The following is a 16543-nucleotide window of genomic DNA, read 5'->3' as shown; positions in this document are numbered from 1 at the left end:
CGGTGATATGACAAATTGTTCTGATGTGAAGCTTTTGGCATAATGACTCGAGAATGATGTGTGCTGTTTTTCAATCAGAAGCTGGACCTTCTCACTCAGCACTGATAAAAGTACAGTGGTATGAAGGATAGACTAAAATACTACTGCTCGTCTACAAAACATTTAATGGCCTTGGACCAAAATACATGCTTGATTTGTTAGATTTCTATGAGACATCTAGACCCCTAAGGTCGTCTGGAACCGGTCTTCTGCATGTTCCAAGAACAAGAACCAAGCAGGGTGAGGCAGCATTTAGTTATTATGCTCCTCACCTCTGGAACAAGTTACCTGAACGTCTGAAGTATGCTCAAACTGTTAGCTCTTTTAAATCAGGGCTAAAAACGCTTTTGTTTCGCACTGCATATCCATAACTGTCTATATATTTCAATCTACTTGCTTTCTATTCCTCTTGTGCTTATCTCCATTGCTGATTTCAATTATTATTAGTAGTAGTAGTTTTTGTTTTATTTATTTATTTTTATTTTATTTGTTATCAAATGCGATTTTTATGTATAATTTTATTTCCGATTTTGATTGTCTTAAATGTGATTTTTATGATCTTCATGTGATGTAAAGCACTTTGAATTGTCTTGTGTTGAATTGTGCTATATAAATAAATTTGCCTTGCCTATGAAAAAGTATCTGAATTTTTCAAATTTCTGCATAAAATCACCATCAAATGTGATCTGATCTTTGTCAAAATCACACAGATGAAAAAACAGTGTCTGCTTTAACTAAAACCACCCAAACATTTACAGGTTTTCATATATTAATGAGGATAGTAGGCAAACAATGACAAAAGGGGGAAAAATAAGCAAGTGAGTCATCACATTTAATATTTTTTGCCTCCCCCTTTGGCAGTAATAACTTCAACCAAACGCTTCCTGTAGCAGCAGATCAGTCTGGCACATCAGTCAAGACTAATCTTGGCCCATTCTTCTCTACAAAACTGCTGTAGTTCAGTCAGAGTCCTGGGATGTCTGGCATGAATCCCTGTCTTTAGGTCATGCCACAGCATCTCAGTGGGGTTCAAGTCTGGACTTTGACTTGGCCACTCCAGAACCTGTATTGTGTTCTTCTGAAACCATTCTGAAGTTGATTTACTTCTGTGTTTTGGATCACTGTCTTGTTGCAGCATCCATCCTCCTTTTAGCTTCAACTGTCTGACAGACGGCCTCAGGTTTTCCTGAAAAACATCCTGATAAACTTGTGAATACATTCTTCCATTAATGATTGCAAGTTGTCCAGGCCATGAAATAGCAAAACAGCCCCAAGTCATGATGCTCCCTCCACCATGCTTCACAGTGGGGATGAGGTGGAACATTGGATTTATCAGTCCACAAAATATTTTGCCAAAACGTCTGTGGAGTGTCCAAGTGCCATTTGCGAACATTAGACGAGCAACAATGTTGTTTTTTTAGACAGCAGTGGCTTCCTCCGTGGAGTCCTCCCATGAACACCATTCTTTGCCATTGTTTTACAGATAGTTTATGTGTGCACGGTGATATTGGACTGTGCCAGTGATTTCTGTAAGTCTTTAGCAGACACTCTAGGGTTCTTGTATACCTCTCTGTGTATTCTGCGCTGAAGTCTTGGCATCATCTTTGGTGGCCGGCCACTCCTTGGGAGAGAAACAGCATCCAGACTTTTAGAGATAGTTTTGTATCCTTTCCACGCTTTATACAGATCAACAATCCTTAATCGCAGGTCTTCAGACAGCTCTTTTGACTGAGCCATGATGCACATCAGACAATCCTTCTCATCAAGACAATTCTTACCAGGTGTGTGGTTTATAGTGGGCAGGGCGTATTCAAACCACTCACCAGTGATTGGGCACATACCTGACTTAAATTGTTTGGTAAAAATTGGTTTCAATTGCTCTTTAAGTCTCCTTAGGCAAAGGGTTCACTTACTTATTTTCCCCCTTCTGTCATTGTGTGTGATTTTGACAAAGATCAGATCACATCTGATTGTGATTTTATGTAGAAATTGGTTTAGATACTTTTGCACACCACTGTATATACAAATCTGGAGTTTGATACAAAAAAAAATTGAATGTCTACGATAGACAGTGGTTAAGTCCATGTATATCATCATCATTTAATGTTAATTTTGTGCATAATTTTATGTGTGTTTTGGGATTTTTATGTGATGTAAAGCACTTTGAAATACCTTGTGTTGAATTGTACTTTACAAATAAATTTGCCTTGCCTTGGCTTGTCATGTCATGTCACGTCGTTTACAGCCACCGTTTTGTTTTTCTTCATTTTGGTTATATTTATGGTGGCCTGCGTTATCTATGGTCACGTTTTGACTTGGCTTAAGTGACTTATGAGCAGATAATAAAGCCATTCAGGACAACGTGTGCAGATGCATCATTGTACTGTAGACGATGTTTCCAACAAAAATCCAGAAAGATGACACAAGTTGGAGGTCAAATTAAATGGGGAAAAAAATCTAGCATCATTATTTTAATTATTGATATAAAATTTTATGTATATTTCTTTATTTCAAATATTGATATATAATTATATATATATATTTTAAATTCATCCGATTTGTCAAATCCCCATTTTTTTTTTTTCAATTAAATTTGAAAAATCGAAAAAGAATGTTGACCAATTTTTCCTTCTTTTTTGTTTCTTAAAAATTGTATATATACTGCAAATAGGTATGAATAAATAAACACAAAAAAAATTTTTTTTTGGTTTTTTCTGATTATTAAGAAAATGCATTTAACAAAAAAGAAAATACTATTTCCCCGTTTTTTTTTTTTTTTTTTTTTTTAAACGAAATACATAACAAATTGGTATTGGGAGACACACAAAAAAAAGATCATTTTCTTTTTTGTATTTCACTTAAAAAACGTGGGCAATAGTAAATATTTTCACTTTAATTTTTTTTTAATATTCAGAAAATATAAATATAATTTATTTTATGTATTTATTGACTGATTTATTTATCATTTTTAGCTTTGATTATTTTAAAGATTATTTATTCATCATTTTTAGCTTTACTTTTTTTTTTTTTTTTTTTTTTTAATTGGACGTCGAGCTCTGTCAATGACAGCCAAATAAGAGTACAGTAGATATTTATATATGGGTTGGCAACGGGCAATAGGCATGACTCAACGAAGATCAGAAAACGGCCGCGCGGGGGCACTGTACTATCAAAATAGGACTTCAAACCACTTGAGTCCCATCCCATATATCGGGCAATATGATTTTTTTGCAAGAGGCTTCATCAGATTAGCAGAAACAAATTCTTCATTTTACAAGCTTTGTGTGACGGCAACGACTTCTTAGTATTCTCTTTTCTCTGTATTAGCCTCACAAAATTGCTAGAACCATCCAGCTAATTCAGCCGTGACACTTATGAAAGACAGAATGGCGTGACCAGTAAATCAACATTTGTTTTAATCCACTAACCACAATTCTGCTTTTGATTTAAAAGATTCAAACCCTGTAACTGCATTATTCCACACTGGGTCAATAAAGTTATTTCAAAATATATGGTAGTATATGCCATTGCACCGATGATGGGTGCTATCATAGGCGGAGTTTGCCTTTTGGGGCAGGGGGGGCACAACATGCTGATGACCCCAAAACACAGTGTCAGCAATAAAATTAACTTACAGGAATATTTATTAAAAAATGAATTGACGATGAGCGTTTTTTGTTTGTTTGTTTCCCATCATTCTTGAGGGGAATTCAAAATCAGGCTGCTTAGGCAATACTTTTCGCCGAGATCATCATCCATTGAGTATGGTACGCATGGCCGGCGCTAGCTATTTTGGTGCCCTAGGCATAAATGCTTTGTGGTGCCCCCCCCCCCCCCCAACAATAGAAATGAACAATATCTGAACATTTGTCAGTATTGTTTTATTTTACGAAATAACTTAGTTGTCAACGGTAATATTTCACAAACATTCGCATTCACGGATGTCGCTAGAGAGGCCTTAGGGACGCCAAACTGATTCGCTGTCAGCCTATGGGCCTACTCTGCAGTTAGCAAGCTTGTGTAACGCAATCGTCACACTCGCATTTGAAGAGGTGCAGTGGGACAACTTCAAGCAAGCATGGGTTTTTGGTAGACATGGAGGAAGGCTTATGCTGCGACCAAGAGTTTTACGTCATGTACTTGGAAAGAAATCGAACTATTGACTTAACACGTAAACCAGGTTTTTCCTGATTATCACATCACTGAAGTACACGTAAATGCGTCAATCTCTCATTATTGTCATTACCTGGTTATTCCCAGTTATCAGATTATTGTAGTCATGTAAACGTAGCAGATAATAAATAAACAATTGTTTAAAAAAAAACAAAAAAACATTCTTACCTGCAAGTGATGCGCGGGCATCATCTCGCTGCTTTTTCCTCTTCCTTTTTTCCGCCCCCGACTCTTGTTGTCTTTTCGATGACATTTCCTTTCAAGAATAAACTTCTGCCAAATTTGCGACTGAAGCATAATGGAGCAAACCACTATGGAATTGAGGGGGGGCACCAAAGGTAGACTGATGAGAGGGCCGCACAGGAGATTCTTTTTTTGTGTAAATAATGAGCCTATGTTACTTATATTTGTATTACTTGCATTTATCAGGCTTTACAAAGTTTTATTTTAAATACTATATATTGTTGTTATTATTACTATTTTTTAGGATTTTTTTACAAACTTGATTTTTTTTTTTTGGTGCCCCTTCAGGGAGTTGGTGCCCTACGCGCAGTGCGTGTTATGCGTATGCGTATGCGGAGCGCCGTGTCTGATGGTACGCCTGCCGGTGTCGTGCCAATGTAGTTACCCCAGTCAAAAATAGTATCCCCTGGGCAGATCCATATGGAGGTAGATTTGTGTCTTTATTATTCAATTAAAACAAAGTTGCTTCAGTAAAAAAAAAAGTTGCTTCAATCAAAATATATATTTTCAACAAAAAAAAAGTCGCTTCAATTAAAAAAAAATGTGTTTGAATTCATAAATAAATTTTGAACTCAAAAAATGCATGTGAAAGCTATTTTGATTTGATTTTTTTATATTGGAGTCAAGTTTTTTTTTTTTTTGATTGAAGCAATTTTTTGGATTGAAGTAATGTTGATTTGTGTTTGGCCCACATTTTGGCTAAGACGTTTTTGTCTTTATTATTCAATCGAAAATAAGTTGCTTCAAAAAATACATTATTTTCAAAAAGAAAAATCACTTCAATCAAAAAACGAAAAATTTCAATCATTGAAAACATTTTCGAATGCGAAAAAATATTTGAGATTGAAAAATTTGCATTTGAATTCTGAATCAGGCTGCTTAGGCAATACTTTTCGCCAAGATCGTCATCCATTGAATATGGTACGCCCGTCGATGTCGTGCCAATGTAGTTACTCCAGTCAAAAATTGTATCCCCTGGGCGGATCCATATGGAGGTAGATTTGTGTCTTTATTATTAAATCCAAAAAAAGTCGCTTCAATCAAAAAAAAAAAAAGTGTTTGAATGCAAAAATGAATTTGAAACAAAAAAAAAATGCATGTGAAAGCCTTTTTTTAAAAAAAATTTTTTATCTTTGATTGGAGTCAAATTTTTTTGATTGAAGTAATGTTGATTTGTGTTTGGGCCACATTTTGGCTAGAACGTTTTTGTCTTTATTATTCAATCGAAAATAAGTTGCTTAAAAAAAAAAAAAAAAATCTAAAAGAAAAATCACTTCAATCAAAAAACGAAAAATTTCAATCATAGAAAACATTTTCGAATGCGACAAAAAATATTTGAGATTGAAAAAATTTTATTTGAACACTTAATTTTTCATTGAAAAAGTTTTCTTTGATTGAAGCAATCCTTTTTGTGTTTGGGCCATATTATGGGTAGGACATTTGTATCCAAATCATTCAAACCCCAAAAGAGTTGCTTCTATAAAAAAATATTTTCAATCAAAGAAAAAAATCATTTGAAAAATAAAATTGCCATCCGCTATTTATTTATTTAAATTAAAAAAAAAAATTATATGCAAAGCAAATGACCGTCTAAGGTGCTAGTCACATGATTTGTTTGAAAAATAATTTTGACCCTTTATAATTTTTTTTTTCTTCGTTCATTTCATTCATTTTTCTTGCAGTTTTATTGCTTTACAACTTTTATATACATAGGAAAGTCAACTTCATGCAATGACACTTTTTGGCCACTAGGCGGGGGCCAGACCCCCCCTTAAAATCTACTTATGGGTGCTATCATGTCATATTTTAAATATTGTGGAGTGGACCAGTGATTCATGATGCTTTTTTCTCCGGATTTTGCTATTTCACACCATGTGGAGCACACTTATGGGGGGAAAAAAATCAAAGCATATTAAGCAAAAACCTGAGGTCACAAAGGATATCATTCCAAGTCTCTTTGCACTGTTTGCTGTGATGTTAGAAGTCATTTTTGTGCTATGTGTTACATTTTGAATGTTCACCTATTAAAGTCAATATGCAAAATTGTCTCAATTGCCCCTTTCCCCCCCAAAAAAATGCTATGTTCATCAATTAAAATCGTTTTGAACTCTAAATAAAGATGAAAGTGGCCACACACATTTTTTTTTTAAATCATATAAGTTACAGCCATATGTTGTCCAGCTTTGTATTGTCCTCAGTGACAGTTTTATAAGTGCCAGATGGCCATGTCATGATGAATTGCACGTGGCTGATTGTGATCAAGATTCTGCAACAGCCACGCTAGCATGCGGCTTGGGGCGCGTGTATTTAGCTTCCTTCACTTTATCACCTGACCTAGGGTGACCACATTTAGATTTCCAAAGAGAACACTCGGCCCGGCCTCGAGATACTTAAGTTTGACTCGAAGTTCACTCAAAGATGCCTGCCTTATCACCTTAATATATTAAAAAGTGTGAGTCCTCCGTCTGGATAGAAAATTCATTTTTATAATAAGATAATAGCTATATAACCAAAGACACACATTCAAATTGTCAGAGGTTACTCAACAGGCTTTATTATACCTAAAATAATAAAACTATGGAATAATTACAGTGGGGCAAATAAGTATTTAGTCAACCACTAATTGTGCAAGTTCTCCCACCTGAAAATGTTAGAGAGGCCTGTAATTGTCAACATGGGTAAACCTCAACCATGAGAGACAGAATGTGGAAAAAAAAACATAAATCACATTGTTTGATTTTTAAAGAATTTATTTGCAAATCATGGTGGAAAATAAGAATTTGGTCAATACCAAAAGTTCATCTCAATACTTTGTTATGTACCCTTTGATGGCAATAACGGAGGCCAAACGTTTTCTGTAAGTCTTCACAAGCTTTTCACGCACTGTTGCTGGTATTTTGGCCCATTCCTCCATGCAGATCACCTTGAGAGCAGTGATGTTTTGGGGCTGTCGTTGGGCAACACGGACTTTCAACTCCCTCCACAGATTTTCTATGGGGTTGAGTTTTGGAGTCTGGCTAAGACACTCCAGGACCTTGAAATGCTTCTTACGAAGCCACTCCTTTGTTGCCCTGGCTGTGTGTTTGGGATCATGCTGAAAGACCCAGCCACGTCTCATCTTAGACGCCCTTGCTGATGAAAGGAGATTTTCACTCAAAATCTCTCGCTACACGGCCCCATTCATTCTTTCCTTTACATGGATCAGTCGTCCTGATCCCTTTGCAGAAAAACAGCCCCAAAGCATGATGTTTCCACCCCCATGCTTCACAGTGGGTATGGTGTTCTTCAGATGCAATTCAGTATTCTTTCTCCTCCAAACACGAGAACCTGTGTTTCTACCCAAAAGTTCTATTTTGGTTTCATCTGACCATAACACATTCTCCCAGTCCTCTTCTGGATCATCCAAATGCTCTCTAGCGAACCGCAGACGGGCCTGGACGTGTACTTTCTTCAGCAGGGGGACACGTCTGGCAGTGCAGGATTTGAGTCCCTGGCGGCGCATTGTGTTACTGATAGTAGCCTTTGTTATTGTGGTCCCAGCTCTCTGTAGGTCATTCACTCGGTCCCCCCGTGTGGTTCTGGGGTTTTCGCTCACCGTTCTTGTTATTATTTTGATGCCACGGGGTCAGATCTTGCATGGAGTCCCAGATCGAGGGAGATTATCAGTGGTCTTGTATGTCTTCCATTTTCTAATAATTGCTCCCACCGTTGATTTCTTTACACCAAGTGTTTTACCTATTGCAGATTCAGTCTTCCCAGCCTGGTGCAGGTCTACAATTTTGTCTTTGGTGTCCTTCGACAGGTCTTTGGTCTTGGCCATAGTGGAGTTTGGAGTGTGACTGACTGTGGTTGTGGACAGGTGTTTTTTATACCGATAATGAGTTAAAACAGGTGCCATTAATACAGGTAACGAGTGGCGCCTCAGTAGACCTCTTTGACTGCCAGAAATCTTGTTTGTAGGTGACCAAATACTTATTTTCCACTCTAATTTGGAAATAAATTCTTTAAAAATCAAACAATGTGATTTTCAGTTTTTTTTTCCACATTCTGTGTCTCATGGTTGAGGTTTACCCATGTTGACAATTACAGGCCTCTCTAATCTTTTCAAGTAGGAGAACTTGCACAATTGGTGGTTGACTATATACTTATTTGCCCAACTGTATTTAAAAATAAAATAAAATAAAAAATAAATAAAAAGCCTCTTCTGGATTAGGGGATCATCCTTGAACAAAGTAATAGCTGTCTTTTCAATTCTTAATGTACAAATAAATAATCTGAAATAATATTCTAAATAGTACCTTTTCTGTACAAAATCTAGTTTTAAAGTGCCTGTGACTCGAAAAAGCATGTTTATTTCATAATACATGCAGTATTTAATGCTGCTGAATGAAATGGACCGCTTGGATGTGTGTGGAAGCGATCGCTATATTTATATAGTTTTTTAACCCCGCGCCATGAAAATGAATGAATTCCGGCAACAGTCTTGAGTTGAGAAAGACAGCGCTGTGACGTGTATGGCGGAAGGAGTCCTCTTCACTATACAGCCTGTACTGTTGTATGAGAAGGACTAAGGATTCAGCTGATTTTGCGGATTAATACGCTTATTTTTCGCATCACGCCAGCCAAACGGCTGCAGAAAAATCCTGCTGCACGAGGGAGAGGTGTGTGCGCCTTTTTGGGGTTTTTGGTCTTACTACTGCGGGACCATGGGACTTACGAGGAAGTGAGTAAACACTATGTTTTGTATTATGTCAAATACTGGGATCATTTTAATACATAGGTGCAGGGCCGGCCCAGCCTATACGCAGACTATGCAGCTGCTTAGGGCCCCTGACCACTAGGGGGCCCCCAATCTGGCAATCTGTTTAATTCATATTCTATTTTGTTTACTACAGTTTGCTTTATTTGACTTTTGTGAGTTTTGATACTTGATTACAAGCTTAAAAAAATAAAAGTTCTTCCTTAACTCCTTTCTTTCCTCTTTTAGAAAAAGGTTTGGCGCTATCTACTGTAAGTACTGACAATCATTTGGGGTGAGAAGTATGCAGTGCAACAAAATCTGATTAATATACAAAATACGGACTTATGGGTTGGATTGAATGTATGGGTTTCACAGTACACTGTGACGAAATGGTGGGCCAAAATATGGGCCCCTTTGCATTATTTTGCTTAGGGCCCCAAAATGGCCTGGGCCGGCCCTGCGTAGGTGGCTTGCATTTTGTGGCTTATCGACTCGGCTGACGACACCGGCAGCTTGTCGCACATCCCCCCACTGGGAGAGCACTGTACTCGGCTTATTGTGCTCATGTGCCCAGTGTTCTGTCAAATTTTCCGACCGATCAGAAATTGCAACTTTGAGTTAAAAATAGCCTCGAATACAGCGATTACAAAGTAAACACTACAAACTTTCTTTAAATCAAGGACTACTTATGTTTGATCATGGATGGGGATGTAAAAAGCTCTCCTCATACACATTAGCTGCACATGTTAGCTGCACAACAACTGCAGCCACTCTGATATGACTCTCGCAGTTCATGTCTTCGCCATGTAGTAAAGCATTATTTTGCCATATTCGCGTTGACTTTTTGGCAGCTACACGCTTCTCCGACATCGGCCGGTTTGTTCAGCGGTCATTGTCAAGCTCTTCCCCGGCGAGCTCTCCTGTCCGTAGTAGCAGGGGAACCAGCTGTAAATTGCTCTCCGCCGGGCGGTTTGCCGATCGGCAAAGACAATCGACAACCCAGTCGTCATGTGAAATGATCCGTGCCAGTTATGTGTGATTTTCCACTTCGAAGACTTTGAAACATCACTCGGTTCGGGTTAGCATGTTGGCTAGCTGTCACGTCTCTTGGTTTGTTTACATTCTCCGAAGCCGGGGAAGGAAAATGACATAAACCCGATTTAGGTGGCATGAAATATCGTTTGGGAGGTGCGACAGTAAAGGTGAAGTCGACAGTTTTGACCATTATGGAGTAATTTTGCCATGTCTTCCTGAATAAATGCATTTTTATTATTTCATATTTCTTTCAGCACAAGACTGTTATTTGTCATGACCATGCCATTTATTTAGCTATTGGGGAAAATACTTGGATAAAAAGAATATCCTGTAAAAATATTGGTGTAGAGAGACTGAAACAATGACATTTTGCGGCGCTCTTCGTCACGTTTTCCTCATTTTGAATAATTCCCCCTCAATGGGCTGCATACTAAATCAGATGAAATAGTGACTCCGATGACGTCATCCACCTGTGGGGGGACGCTAGAGCCAGCAGATTAAAAGACTAATTTCTCGTCATCTGCGCTTTGCTAAATTGTTGTATATAGTCGAATATTCTCAAAATATGATTCTAATTGACATAATAATCCTATTTAAGACTTTTTTCCCCCTGTCGTACACACTTTTAAAAAATGCTTTTGTTATCCTCATAAGAATCATTTTCTACACATTGAAACAGAAAAATAGAAAAGTGGAAATGACGGATGATCTGAGTTAAATTTGCTTTTGCAAGGTGAACTGAAGCCAACACGATGACATGGATAACAGCAGTTCAAATCACAAGTTTTGTGCAATATTCGAGGAAGCATTTCTGAATTGTACAACTTTACTTGCTATTAAGTGTTTTGAGAATATGGCGTGAGGCCTCGCATTCTTCTCTTCAGACAAGATGTTTTTGTGTTCGTGGTATCAAATTGCCCTTTGGGCCCAATACTTTTGTCAAATGACTATTTCGCAAAGCCCAAACCCAAAACATATTCATCCTTCTTTTATCAGGCTGCAATAAGGACTTAGAATGTTCTGGAACCTCAGAATAGTTTTTTTCCCCCTCTATGCTGCAGTTTGATCTCAACATCTTGAACACAAAAGCCAATTCACACATACACGCAGGAGCGAAAAACCACTATAGCCGCAACATAAATTTGTCTTGGTTTAATCAGAGTCCTAAAGAATCTCATATGAGGTTATAGTTTAGTCAAAATGGAAGTGAGTATATCGTCTTCAATTGTCTATTACAAGGGCGTAGGTCTGCATAGGGATGGTAGGGACAAAACACTACCAATTTTTCAGGATGCTGAAATTGTCCCCACCAACTTTGAAGCAACCTTATTTGCGTTATATAATGACTTCAGTTATATACAGTAGTTATATATTTAGATTGTCTTCCCATATGTTTTAAATGTTGTAATTGACCCCACCATTATTAAGTGAATTACTTTCATTATGTTTAGATTGGGGCTGTCAAACGATTAACATTTTTAATCGAGTTAATCACATCTTAAAAATTAATTAATCGTAATTAATCGCAATTCAAACCATTTATAAAATTTGTCATATTTTTCTGTAAATTATTGTTAGAATGGAAAGATAAGAAACAAGACGGATATATACGTTCAACATACTGTACATAAGTCCTGCATTTGTTTATTATAACAATAAATCAACAAGATGGCATTAACATTATTAACATTCTGTTGAAGCGATCCATGGATAGAAAGACTTGTAGTTCTTAAAAGATAAATGTTAGTACAAGTTATATAAATTTTATATTAAAACCCCTCTTAATGTTTTCGTTTTAATAAAGTTTGTAAAATTTTCAAATAAAAAATAAAGTAGTAGCTCGCCATTGTTAATGTCAATAATTACACAATGCTCATGGATGGTGCCATAAAATCAATTGCACCCAAGCGCCAGCAGAGGGCGACAAAACACAAAATAACACAAGTAACAAATGGACATGACACTGTCATTTTAATCTGTTTGAGCGGGGCATGTGCGTTAATTACGTTAAATATTTTAAAGTGATTATTTTAAAAAATTAATTATCGCCCGTTAATGCGATAATTTTGACAGCCCTAGTTTAGATGTACATGGACTTCTGTTGACTTGCTGAATATGCCGGCCCATTTTTACCCTCCTAAACGCACATTTGATTGGCTAATGACTTGATCAAGAGAGCCATGACATTATGTTCTTCACAAGTGTATGTAAACTTTTGACCACAACTGTACATTCAACATACTGTACATAAGTACTGTATTTATTTATTATAACAATAAATCAACAAGACAGCATTAACATTCTGTTAAAGCGATCCATGGATAGAATGACTTTAGTTCTTAAAAGATACTAAATGTTAGTACAAGTTTTAGAAATTTTATATTAAAACCCCTCTTAATGTTTTCGTTCTAATAAAATTTGTAAAATTTTCAATCAAAAAATAAACTAGTAGCTCACCATCAGGGCCGGCCCAGGCCATTTGGGGGGTCTAAGCAAAATAATGCAAAGGGGCTCATATTTTTGGCCCACCATTTCGTCACAGTGTACTGTGAAATCCATACATGCAATCCAACCCATACGTCCATATTTTGTATATTAATCAGATTTTGGTGCACTGCATACTTCAAACTTCTTACCCCAAATGATTGTCAGTACTTACAGTAGATAGCGCCAAACCTTTTTCTAAGAGAGGAAAGAAAGAAGTTAAGGAAGAACTTTTATTTTTTTAAAGCTTGTAATCAAGTATCAAAACTCACAAAAGTCAAATAAAGCAAACTGTAGTAAACAAAATAGAATATAAATTAAACAATTGCCAGAGTGGGGGCCCCTTAGTGGTCAGGGACCCTAAGCAGCTGCATAGTCTGCGTATAGGCTGGGCCGGCCCTGCTCACCATTGTTGATGTCAATAAATACACAATTCTCATGGTCCTTAAACCCATAAAATCAGTCGCACCAAAGCGCCAGCAGAGGGAGACAAAAAACACAAGTAACAAGTGGCCATGACACTGCTCTCATTTTTAAACTGTTTGAGAGGGCCACGTGCGTTAATTAAGTCAAATATTTTAACGTGATTAATTACAAAAATTAATTACGCGATAATTTTAACAGCCCTAATATTAATATAATTTACGTTCAAATAATGCAAATTAAATTTGCTCATGAAATCCGGACATTTTTTCTGGAAGTTTTCAAAATGTTTCTTTAGTATTTTTTCTTTTTTTCTTTTTTTTTTAAAACAAAGGTTTGAATTAGGCTCGAGCGTATGATGTGGCACTCGCGAGCTCTCCGCCGCTATCGCCATTTTGGAAGGGGTAAACATAAACAGTGAGGCATTTCAACACAGGTCGCTCTTTAAAAATGGTTGGAAATTATTGTGCGGTAAAGAATTGCAACAACCGATCGAATAGAAAGGAGAATGTACAGCTCAACGGAACACCATTGAGTTTCTTCCGGATCCCTACATGGAGAAAAGGCGAGGGAAAGGTCATATCTGAACTTAACAAACGTCGAAGAATGGCATGGGTGGCTTCGATCAGAAGGAAGGGCATAACGTTTGATTCTCCAGTTACACACAGAGTTTGCTCTATGCACTTCCACTCCGGTAAGTTAATTTCGTTTGTTTACGCAAATTTCGGTAACTTTGGGCCCTAAGTCGGTCTGTTGTTAGCTATAGCTACAGCTAAACAACTAGCATGTATACATGTGCATTGTCTTCATAAGACATAATTCCTGCCGTTGCTAAATGAAAAAGCTGTAATATTTTGACGTGAGAGAGTGGCAAAGAATTTGTACACAGGCTACATTTTCTGCAACAAAAAAATTGTACATCCGTGGTCACAGACTAATGTAAACACACATTGCCTACCTTTGCTAGAAAGATGGTGTTGCCGTTTACTATGGTCATAATGTGCAGATCCTGCACCCATCCGCAGCAAAACTGTTTGTAGCTTTGTAGCGATTTGTAGTTTTGGAATTGCTGATAAGTGTAGTAACTTACACCAAACACTAAATACAGCATGATGTCCATTTCGCGTAGTGATGGAAGCTTGTCGACATCTTTATTCCATTTGTGTTCGGCTTGCTCGTAAGGGTCAACATTGTTCTCATCCTTAAAATTGCTCACATATCTGTCCTTCGCCGTGGTAACAAGTTTGTCTCTGTATCGAACTGGCAAGTTTTCCTTACTTTTTTCCATCTTTGACACTCGAGTTGAATTGTATTTGCCGTTAAATTTAAATGTCCCGTGATGCAGACGTGCTTCCGAAATGGCTGCATTGTCGCAAATCTCGCATGATCCCGTGCTGCTGTGACGTAAACGCTCGAGCCTAATTAAACGGTGTAGGCTGAACCAATACACATAAAAATGTAAGTCAATAAAGATTTATTTTGCATTGATCATTAAGATGTCCCGTTCCCAGCAAAAAATGTACATGCAGGTTATGCCATATCATCCCTACAAATGTAAAGACCAAACCTATGCCCTTGGTCTATTATTGTCAGTGTGCGCATGATGTGGATAAAATTGACTAAAAATGCTATTATTTTTCTCTCTATCTGCAGGTCACACAATCCTTCCATCTTTCCAACCTTGCACTTGGGATTGAATAACAATGTATGACATACAATACCATGTGCTTGGTTACAATTATCACATACACACACGCTGTGAAAAAAGTCCATTATGGACACATTTAGGAAATTCTTCCCTCACAGTTTCCCGTGGCTGAACTGGGAGTGACCCGGTTGGCAGACGCACAGATCGATGGAAGGAATGTAACCCCACTCCTCTAATCCCATTTAACCCCCCCAGTCTCTAGCCCTCCTCTCGCATCCAACAACCTTCCCACTCAGAGAAACTATAGCGTGAGAAGGATGCCTTTTATCGTTTAGCATTCATGAAACCGATCACCACTTTTATTGGGACTTGTAACAACAAATAGCAACGTGATTTTGCAACCAAATAGATATCAGTGACAGGAAACGAATAGCAAGAATGGAAAATCAATCTGCCTGTGATAGATCATGTTGGAATGTCTCACATGGGCACAATAATTCATTACTGTCTCCTTTGGATCATGCGCCACATTTCCATCCTTTGAAAAAGTAGTCTTCTTTGTTTGTGTAAGCCTGCTAATTGCTGCAGCCATTACTTAACGTCTTGGAAAAAGTTCAAATAACTAAATTTATTCTGATCAAAAGCAGAGTAAATAGGGTGGTAAATTTTATTTTAACTTCGGAAACTCCTCCATCAAAGGGGCCACCATCATCCCCCCTGGACCCAGGGTGGGCCCCTGGACCATCCGCGCCCCCGTTAACCAGCCTTCAGGGAAGGGATGAGGGGACGTACCACTGCCCCCCATGACCGCCCCCACCACCGCCTGCCCATCCAGACCCCGTGCCACCAGCCCAACCCCCCCAACTGATGCACAACACTTCAGGACCCTCACGGCCCACTACGTTTTTTTTTTCTTTTTCTTCTCCGTTCGGATTTTGTCACCAGTTCGGCAACGAGACAATGTGCGTTACGATGCGTTACTATGTTGGTTGAGTGACGCGAGAAAAGTCAGAGACACTGAGAGAGAAGAGTGTTATGACGCTGTAGCAAACGCAATGCTAGGCTAGGTGGCTACAATATTTCCTGACTGTAGCCGACAGCCTACAATCTATGCCTAGATATCAAATGCTTATAGAACTACATGCTAAATGACAGACAGCGGCGTTAATAAACAGCCGCCATTTTAAAGCAGTAGACTTCTCAGAAAGGCTCTGTTGTAGTGAACCTTCCTAGCGAACTTAAAGGGGAAATGTGAACTAAGGTTGGCCAACCATGTTTTTGAATAATATCAATGGCTAAACAATTATGAGCATATTTTCATTATTTTTTTTAACGCAACCCTTCCAGAGCAACGCCCCTGACAACGAAAATGCTTTTCTTCGGCAGTCTTCGGAAATGATGTCACACGAGGAAAGTCCGCCATAGAACAGTATGGTTTGTTGCATTGCTTCTCGGTAACATGCCACGGCGGTGTGTGGCGATGTTTTGTTCTCACTCAAACAAAAAGTTGTATGAGTGGCCAAAGGATAGCAGAGCACGTAAATGGACGTCTTTCGTTCGCGCGAAGCGAATTAATTTCACGCAATCATCGAGTTAGTGTTCTCTGCTGCAAAAACTTCGAAGATGCCTGCTTCCTTAACCGGTCTGCTTATGATCAAGGATTTGCCAAAAAGTAAGCTTGATTTTTGGATAGATGACTGATGAATTTGTCAAAGCAGAGCTGCCAACTGTTGTGGAATGTATAGTAGAAGCTAGCG

General features: G+C 38.0%; 1 protein-coding gene across 2 annotated transcripts in view; it reads right to left on the bottom strand.

Moving 5' to 3' along the window:
• Positions 1 to 16543, bottom strand: part of prop1 (PROP paired-like homeobox 1) — a 43619-nt gene that overhangs the window by 5180 nt on the left and 21896 nt on the right. The gene's annotated exons all lie outside the window — the stretch shown is intronic.

Source organism: Corythoichthys intestinalis, chromosome 10, assembly GCF_030265065.1.
Source record: "Corythoichthys intestinalis isolate RoL2023-P3 chromosome 10, ASM3026506v1, whole genome shotgun sequence".
Classification (NCBI taxonomy): Eukaryota; Metazoa; Chordata; class Actinopteri; order Syngnathiformes; family Syngnathidae; genus Corythoichthys; species Corythoichthys intestinalis.
The sequence above is the reverse complement of the archived record's forward strand: the minus strand, read 5'-3'. Positions and strand labels throughout refer to the sequence as shown.